The sequence below is a fragment of the Triticum aestivum genome, chromosome 6B, assembly GCF_018294505.1.
Source record: "Triticum aestivum cultivar Chinese Spring chromosome 6B, IWGSC CS RefSeq v2.1, whole genome shotgun sequence".
In the NCBI taxonomy this organism is placed as follows: Eukaryota; Viridiplantae; Streptophyta; class Magnoliopsida; order Poales; family Poaceae; genus Triticum; species Triticum aestivum.
The window spans coordinates 155,210,452-155,220,340 of record NC_057810.1 but is presented as its reverse complement, the minus strand read 5'-3'; positions in this window follow the sequence as shown (position 1 = coordinate 155,220,340).

Here is a 9,889-nt window from a genome sequence, read left to right as displayed (position 1 = left end):
GAATTCGCCGAGCACAAGTTACATGTCCGATCTGATGTAAAACCCGTCAGGCAGCCCTTGTGCCGCCTGTCAGAAGAGAAGAGAAGAGTTGTGGGGGAAGAGATAGCCCGACTCCTAGTGGCCGGCTTCATTATGGAGGTGTTCTTTCTAGAATGGTTGGCGAACCCGGTCCTAGTGTTGAAGAAGAACAAACATTGGCAGATGTGTATCGACTACACAAGCCTCAACAAAGCTTGCCCCAAAGACCCATTTGCTTTGCCAAGGATTGATCAGGTGATAGACTCCACAGCCGGATGCGAGCTGTTGAGCTTCTTAGATGCATATTCAGGGTATCACCAGATCAAGCTGAACCCGGCAGACAGACTGAAGACTGCCTTCATCATGCCGTTTGGAGCCTTCTGCTACCTGACTATGACGTTCGGCTTGAGGAATGCCAGCGCCACCTTTCAGCGTTGCATGCAGAAGTGTCTCCTCAAGCAACTCGGCAGAAACGCCCACGTCTACATAGATGATGTGGTGGTGAAGATGGAAAAGCATGGAACGCTGTTGGAGGATCTCCAGGAAACCTTTGAGAATCTGCGCCGATTCCAGATCAAGCTCAACCCTGAGAAATGCGTCTTCGGAGTACCAGCCGGCCAGCTCCTTGGCTTCCTGGTTTCCGAACGCGGCATAGAGTGCAACCCTATAAAGATTAAATCCATCGAGAGGATGGAAGTCCCCCGCCGACTGCTAGATGTGCAGAAGTTCACCGGCTGCTTGGCGTCCATCAGCCGATTCATCAGTCGGCTGGGCGAGAAAGCTCTCCCTTTGTACCAACTGATGAAGAAGACCACCTTTTTCGAGTGGAACCACAAGGCAGACAAAGCATTTCTCCAGTTGAAGAAGATGTTGACTACTCCCCCTGTGCTGGCGGCTCTGACTCCTAAAGAGCCTATGCTCCTATACATTGCCGCCACCAGCCGGGTAGTCAGCACAGTCATCGTAGTTGAACGCAAAGAGGAAGGCAAGGCGCTCCCTGTCCAGAGACCGGTATATTACCTGAGCGAGGTACTGTCGACCTCCAAGCAGAACTATCCCCACTACCAGAAGATGTGCTACGGCGTGCACTTTTCCGCCAAGAAGTTGAAGCCTTACTTTCAAGAGCATCCAATCACTATGGTCTGCACAACTCCACTGGCCGAGATCATCGGAAGCCGAGATGCTTCGGGCCGAGTGGCCAAATGGGCCATAGATTTGGCTCCCTACACCATCTACTACCAGCCCCGCACCGCCATCAAGTCGCAAGCACTGGCCGACTTCCTTGTCGACTGGGCCGAGACCCAGTACCTGCCCCCAGCGCCTGACTCCACCCATTGGCGGATGCATTTCGATGGCTCCAAGATTCACACTGGCTTGGGAGCCGGCGTCGTCCTCACCTCCCCTAAAGGCGACAAGCTCAAGTATGCTCTGCAAATCCACTTCGCCGCCTCCAACAACGTTGCCGAATACGAGGCGCTCATTCACGGGCTCCAGCTTGCCAAAGAACTCAGCATCCGCCGGATCCTGTGCTATGGCGACTCTGATTTGGTAGTCCAGCAGTTGTCTGGCGACTGGGACGCCAAAGATGCAAACATGGCGAGCTACCGCTTCCTGGTGCAGCAACTCAGCGGATATTTCGAGGGGTGCGAATTCCTTCACGTGCCAAGAAATGACAACGACCAAGCAGACGCCCTGGCACGAGTCGGCTCCACCCGCCAAGCGATACCATCCGGCGTCGCCCTTCAGCGCCTCCTCAAGCCGTCTATCAAGCCTTCACCAGAATCAGACTCCATCTTTGTGCCGGCTCCCCCCCGAAGAAGTCGGATCCGACTCAAGAGCACCAGCAGACGGCACGAGAATTCTTACGGACGGCTCCATGAATACCGCAGTCGAAGCCGGCCCAGGGACTTCAGAACTCGGCCCGAGGACTGCGACGGTCAGCCCGAAGACTCCAGAGCTCGGCCCAGGGACTGCGCCAGTCGACCCGGGGACTTCACCAATCCAGCAAGCGGCCGCAAATTCCAGCCTACCGCCTCCCAGCCCAGCCACCCTTGTCCAAGTCGCAATAGTGGCAATTGAAGAAATAGCAGCACCCTCATGGGCCCAGCCCATCCTCAAGTTCGTAGTAAACAGAGAGCTGCCAGCTGATGAAATCTTGGCTCGGCAAGTGCAACGCCGAGCGACAGCCTACACCATAGTCAACAGAGAGCTGGTCAGGCGCAGTGTCACTGGTGTCTACCAACACTGCGTCGAGGCAGAATAAGGCCAAGCAATTCTCAGAGACATCCATGAAGGCGAGTGCAGCCACCATGCGGCTTCAAGAGCACTCGTTGCCAAAGCCTTTCGACACAGTTTCTTCTGGCCAACTGCCCTAGAAGAGGCCAAGGAATTAGTCCAAAAATGCAAGGGATGCCAGATGTTCCGTTCCAAGCCGCTTCAGCCGGCTTTTGCACTCAAGACCATCCCCATCGCCTGGCCATTTGTGGTTTGGGGCCTGGACATGGTGGGACCATTCAAGGCCCGACGTGCTCCGGCCCGGGCCGAGGAACCCTTCCAGGCCTCAAGACGGCCAGCTGCGACCTCCAGCCAGTCGGCAGTCTGACTGGCAGTGCGTAGAGCCGGCATGTCTGGCCATAGGGCGGCAACCACCTGGGCGCCGGCACGCTGAAGCCGGCGCATCAGCCAATGGACCAGACGAAGACGGGCCTCGATGCTCAGAAGCTGCTCGTCGATGGTCAGGGGGGCGTTAGCAGCGATCTCCGTGCCGTTTTCCCTCCTTGCCTCGCGATCAGCCTCGATGGCCTGCGTGACTGCCTGCGAGTGGCCAGGGAAGAAGTCCGCCAAGACAAAAAAGAAGCAAGTCAAAAAATCAGAAGTCAGCCCGACCCATAGTCGGAAGCTCAAAGAAAGAAAGGAAGAAAAGAAACTCACCGTCGACGATGTCCTCGATCTCATGGAAGCCGGAGGTCAGCATCGCCTCCTTGTCAGTCCAGGAGGAGTGTCGGTGTCAAAACCGGCGGATCTCGGGTAGGGGGTCCCAAACTGTGCGTCTAGGCGGATGGTAACAGGAGACAAGGGACACGATGTTTTACCCAGGTTCGGGCCCTCTTGATGGAGGTAAACCCCTACGTCCTGCTTGATTAATATTGATGATGTGTGTTACAAGAGTGGATCTACCACGAGATCAAGGAGGCTAAACCCTAGAAGCTAGCCAATGGTATGATTGTTGTTCGTCCTATGGACTAAAGCCATCTGGTTTATATAGACACCGGAGAGGGCTAGGGTTACACAGAGTCGGTTACAATGGTAAGAAATCTACATATCCGTATCGCCAAGCTTGCCTTCCACGCCAAGGAAAGTCCCATCCGGACACGGGACGAAGTCTTCAATCTTGTATCTTCATAGTCTTGGAGTCCGGCCGATGATGATAGTTCGGCTATCCGGACACCCCCTAGTCCGGAACTCCCTCAGTAGCCCCTGAACCAGGCTTCAATGACGATGAGTCCGGCGCGCATGTTGTCTTCGGCATTGCAAGGTGGGTTCTTCCTCCGAATAATTTATAGAAGATTGTGAACATTAGGATAGTGTCCGGCTCTGCAAAAATAAATTCCATGTACCACCGCAAAGAGAATAATTTTACACAAGTTCAATCTGCTGACGTATTTTGTGGCGTGACGTCACACCATTACAAAGCCTTTACTCAAATCATTTTTATTGTTCCACCTCTGTGCGTTTAGCGAGGCGGTTTCCTTGGCATGTCTTGTCGAAGCAGAGATCGTGTTCCCCTTATTCCGGGATTCCCATCAATACGGACGTGGGTAACCCAACCGCACCATTGTTTGTGACGCTTGGGAGATAAGCGAGTTTTACCAGGCCGGTGGGGACACATGTTCTTGTCTGCCCATATAAGGGGATAAAGATCCAACCCTTTTACCTGCGCCTTCTTCCTCCTTGGCTTATCCATCTCCGCGAACTCGAGCTCCAGCGCCCAAGTCCGCACTTCTCACCTCAACCTTCTCCAACTATGTCCGGAGCGGGAGGCAAGTGGATGGCCTCCTCCGTCACGGAGGGGCAGATCCAGAAGCTGCGCGACGCCGGATATTTGTCCAGCGACATCACGCACCGGCTCCCCGACGAGGGAGAGCTCATCCCCACCCCCAGGCCCCATGAGAGGGTAATATTTCTTCCCCATTTCCTCCGCGGACTGGCCTTCCCACTTCATCCCTTTTTCCGGGGGCTCATGTTCTACTACGGCCTAGATTTCCATGATCTGGCCCCGAATTTCATCATCAACATCTCGACGTTTATCGTCGTGTGCGAGGCCTTCCTCTGCATCCAGCCCCACTTCGGCTTGTGGCTCAAGACCTTCAGTGTCAAGCCAAAGGTTGTGAAGGGCAGCCAAGCGGAGTGCGGAGGCGCCATGGTGGGCAGGATGTCCCACGTTACGTGGCTGGAGGGCACTTTCATGGAAACCATCAAGGGGTGGCAATCGGGGTGGTTCTACATCACTGAGTCGCGTGACCCTGATTGGGCAGCGGCCCCCAAATTCAGATCCAGCATCCCTACACGGCTCACCTCCTGGAAAGAGAGCGGCCGGATCTGGGGGGATTTGAAGGAGTTGACCGGACTCCAAGCCTGTATCCAGAAGCTGGTGGACAAGAAGCTCAAGCTTGTTAACGTAGTCCAGGTCATGCTCATCCGCTGAATTCTCCCGTGCCAACGACGGGGCTTCAACATGTGGGAGTTTGATCCGGCGCAGCACCAGACCCTGAGTGGGCTCTTCGACACTACGTATGAAGATGTCTGGAAGGTGCTGTTCAAGGGAGCCGAAGCTCCCGCATCCGCTACCGAAGATCGCGGATTCCGCTCGCAGCGTCCAGCTGACGAGGTAAGTGATTTCACCACTTGTTTTCCATAGTTTGACTCTATGCGGGATCTAAACTCCCTTTACCTTTGACAGGAATGGCTGGCAAAGGCCGAACGGACTATCTGTCCGGCCCCATTGCCAGAGGACCCAGCGGACGCCCGCCTAACGGGGCTACTGGCTCCGGCACCCCACGTGGTGCCGGAGAAGAAGGCCACGGGGACTCGGAAGAGTTCCCGTTTTCAGGTGCTATCGGATGATGAATCCGAGGCCGACTCCTCCCACCAAGGCGAGGAGGAGAAGAAGAAAGCCTCTCCCCCAGCGGGGGGAGGGAAGAAAAGGAAGGCCTCCCCAACAAGGGAGGCCGAAGGGTCCAAGAAGGTAAAAACTCTTCCCTTGGACTGCTCTGCCAACGACAGTGACGACGACTGGCCTCCAAGGGCCAAGCCCCTGGTGAGATCGTAAGTATCCGGACTCCCGAATAACTTCAAGGTTTTTATTTTTCACCACATAATGTCTTTCTAATGCCGCATACAACCCTGCAGTCCGCCTAAGGATGATCTTCCCGCCTCGTCGAGCGGGTCCTTAGGTGCGTCGGATATGGATTCTCTCCCGACGGCCTCCACCCCCCGTGATGCGGACGATGCCGAGGTGGGATCCCAGGAAGGGACCCACCAGGAGGAGAGGGCCCCAGAAGTATCGCAGGACAACCTCCCGGACTTTGCTCCGGACTCGGCCCCAGAACCCATATTGGCTCCGGAGTCCGGTGGGCGACCCCTTCACAAGAAGGGCAAGACCGTGACACCGGCTGCCTCCGTCCAACCGGAGGTACCGGATAACTTGCTGGAGGCGCTCAACGGCGCCTCCATCAAAGAGGAACACCGCACTGTTATGAGTGCGGTGATTCAGAAGGTGCAGATCGCCAAGAGCGGGCTGACCGAAGCCTGCAGCAGCCTTCTAACAGGCTTTGAGGTAAGAATTTCAATATGTATAAAATGGTACCGCATAGACAGTAGCCCCTGATGCTCGGTTCGGTGTTCGGAAAGAAAAGCCGTACTGAGGATCTAAAAAGATATACGCAGGAGTTATAAAAAAATATGTCAATATGTGATTGCAGGCTGTGCTGCTGACCTCTGCCGCACTGACTGCGGAGGTCAATACTTTGAAGGAAAACCTCGAGCGGTCCGAGAACGAGCTCGGCCGTGCCAAGAAGCAGCTCGAGGACAAGGAAGGTGAGCAACACCTAAGTAAAATTGTACCTTACAGAAAAGGATTTTGGTTGCAAAAAGAATGACAAGGATAACGTGGGTATTGCCGGGGCCACTAACGAGGTGGTGACCCTGAAAGAGGCGGTGGCCGCGGCCAAACGAAATGCGGCCGCAGAGCGCACCGAGCGAGGAAAACAGGAGGCGCGGGTGGTGGAGGTACAACAAGAGCTCCAGGATCTCATGAAAAAACATGAGAGCCTGGAGCATGACTCGAAGACTCGAGAGTCTGAGCTTGCAACGGCTCTTGAGAGTGCCAAAGCTGCTAAGGCCGAAGCCTACAAGGCCCTCCAGGAGATTGAGGCGGTGAAGAAAATAGCAGCGGGTAAGGCATTTTTCATGCAAAGTAACCATGTGAGTGTTAATTACCTGTTGCTTACCCGAATTCGGAGCTCTCCAGGAGCGTTCGCAGATCTTCCTCGCAGCGTGTCCGATGCTGCCGCATTCTACCGGGCCGAGGAGGGGAGCTTGACGGAGAAGGTCTTCTGGTCTCAGTATGCTGAGGCCGGACATCCGGTGCCCCTTAGCGACCAGCTGAAGCAGCTGGTCAAGCTCCACAAGGTGGCCGAACAGGCCATGAAGGGCCTCATAGTTCGGTTGTGACCTAAGGAGGCCATGCCTGGGAGCTACTTCGGCCTGGTGCAGTGGCTGGTGGATGCGTGCCCGTGGGTTGAAGTCATCAAGCACTCTCCCTGTATTGAGGGTGCTCATCAGGCCCTTGCCCGCGCGAAGGTGCATTGGGGCAAGATGGATGCCCAGAAGCTTGTGACGGACCCGCCACCAGAGGGCAAGGAGCATCGCACGCCCGAGATGCATTATAAGAGTGTGCTGAAGGGCGCCCACACTATTGCGGGGGAGTGCTCCAAAGATGTAATTTTTGAGTAGACTCGCATTTTGTTATCCTGTGCGCTGAAAACTTAGTTCATATGCGCTACGCAACGCTTGTTAATTTAAAATATTACCTTCTGTGCGGCTGTTTATCAAATCTGAGAGATGGCAAGTCGTCGGCTTCAACCCCCATGCCACGAGTGCTGGGGTGTTCGGGATAAACTTGAGCACTCTTGTTCCCATTTTTGGGTCCATCTAGGGAGGCGCTCAACACAGCGAACAAGGCAACCGGACTTATAATGCTTGAACACTCTCACTTAGCCATAGAATTCTATAATTTTAAATTTCAGCGAAGCCCCTAGTCTTCGGAAGGCCGAATTTGGGGCGCTATCCATGCCTGGGCCGGACAAGATCCGGCTCCTCGCTCTAAGCGGCATAAGTCTTTAAGGACTCGCAAAAACCTCTCGAACAGCGACCGGCTCTCGCCTCATCATGACGGTCAGTTTTAGCTTTCTCCACTGAGGCGTTAACCCAGCTCAACTGGGGTGCAATCGCAGTGGTTCTCCCAGTGCTACCTTAGCCGATATAACGAAACATAAGGTACCAAAACATGGGAGCCGGGCAAACCCAACTATTGACCCAAGACATGATTCGGAGCCGATGCATATAATGCTATAAGTTCGGGTTGCCGCACTTGTGAAAGTGTTCGGAGTTATCACACCATGATGCGGGAAACATAAGCCCCTGATGTGTGTTAACCGTACCAAAGTGTACGGATGCAACATGTCATAAATGAACATATGTATGAAAAAGAAATGCAATTATAAGCAAAAAGGTGCTGCATTGTTTTATTCAATAAGTGCTGCTATGAATGCAGAACGATACAAATAGTGCGATAAGCAAGGGATGGGATTGTTAAACATGTCCCCCTCCTGAGGTAGGCTGCGGATTGGGGTATAAAAAATGCTCGTAATGGAGATCACCTGTATATTCGTTGTAGCCTTTATCCTTCCCTGGCTGTTGCATCATGAGTTTGGCAGGTCTGGTGCCGGACAGGGCCTCTGTCGAACGGAGTCCTGAGGGTAAAAAATAAAAGGTAAAAAGAAAAAAAGAACGACACACTTGAGAGCCCCTGGTGTGGTTGAGCCGCAGTCTGGGCTTATTGTGGTCGTGCCCCTCCTCCCAAGCCCATGGTATCTTCAGAGTGTAATGGTGTACGCGAAGGACCTGCTTTGATGTTTTGAAGGGGGCTGGGGTTGGGGCCGCACTGCTACGCGTGCTCAGAACGTGCCAGGTGGTCTTGTTATAGGTTACTCCGGGCGCGCTTAGCTATGTCCGGCCGCTTAACGGCCGGACTCGAGAATTGCCTTAAGAGGCTGCATTGTACTTCTGCCACGAGAGCCGCTGTATGTTCCTCCGTTCAGAGAGAACGTTCAGTGTTTTCGTTGACCGTGATGACTCCTCGAGGGCCTGGCATCTTGAGCTTGAGGTATGCGTAGTGCGGCACCGCGTTGAACTTTGCGAACGCGGTATGTCCGAGCAAGGCATGATAGCCGCTGCGGAACGGGACTATGTCGAAGATTAACTCCTCGCTTCGGAAGTTATCCGGGGATCCGAAGACCACTTCCAGTGTAATTGAGCTTGTACAATTGGCTTCTACACTTGGTATGACGCCTTTAAAGGTCGTCTTGGTAGGTTTAATCCTTGAGGGGTCTATGCCCATTTTGCGCACTGTATCCTGATAGAGCAGGTTCAGGCTACTGCCGCCGTCCATCAGGACTCTGGTGAGGTGAAATCCATCAATGATTGGGTCTAGGACCAATGCGGCGAATCCGCCGTGGCGGATGCTGGTGGGGTGGTCCCTTCGGTCAAAAGTGATCGGGCAGGAGGACCATGGATTGAACTTCGGGGCGACTGGCTCCATCGTGTATACATCCCTGAGTGCACGCTTCTGCTCCCTTTTGGGTATATGCGTTGTGTATATCATGTTCACCGTCCGCACCTGTGGGGGGAAACCCTTCTGTCCTCTATTGTTCGGCGGTCGGGTCTCTTCCTCGTCATCACTATGCAGCCCCTTGTCATTGGTTTCGGCAATTAACTTGCCTGCCTGCTTGAATACCCAACAGTCCCTATTGGTGTGGTTAGCTGGCTTTTCGGGGGTGCCGTGTATCTGGCACAAGCGGTCGAGTATTCGGTCCAAATTGGATGGACCCGGAGAAGTTCTTTTGAATGGCTTTTTCCGCTGATCGGGTTTAGAGCCTCTGAATCCGGCATTGACTGCCGTATCCTCACTATTGTCGCCGTTGATGCGGCGCTTGTTTTTGTTACGACGCGACCTGCCATTTCGGTCCTTGAAATCTAGACTGCCAGAATGTTTGATGTGGTTGTTGCTGCTTGCTAGCCAGCTATCCTCACCCGCGCGAAGCGGGTCATGAGTGATGTGAGGGCTACCATGGATTTCGGCTTTTCCTGTCCCAGGTTCCGGGCAAGCCACTCGTCGCGGATGTTATGCTTGAAGGCTGCGAGGGCCTCCGCATCCGGACAGTCGACGATTTGGTTTTTCTTGGTTAAGAACCGTGTCCAGAATTGTCTGGCTGATTCGTCTAGCTGCTGAATTATGTGGCTTAGGTCATCAGCATCTGGTGGTCGCACATACGTGCCTTGGAAGTTATCGAGGAATGCGGCTTCCCGGTCTTCCCAACTCCCAATTGACTATGCTGGCAAGCTGTTAAGCCAATGCCGGGCTGGTCCTTTAAGCTTGAGGGGGGGATATTTGATGGCGTGAAGATCGTCACCGCGGGCCATGTGGATCTGAAGAAGATAGTCTTTGATCCAAACCGCGGGGTCTGTTGTGCCATTGTAAGATTCGATATTAACGGGTTTAAACCCTTCGGGGATTTGATGATCCATTACT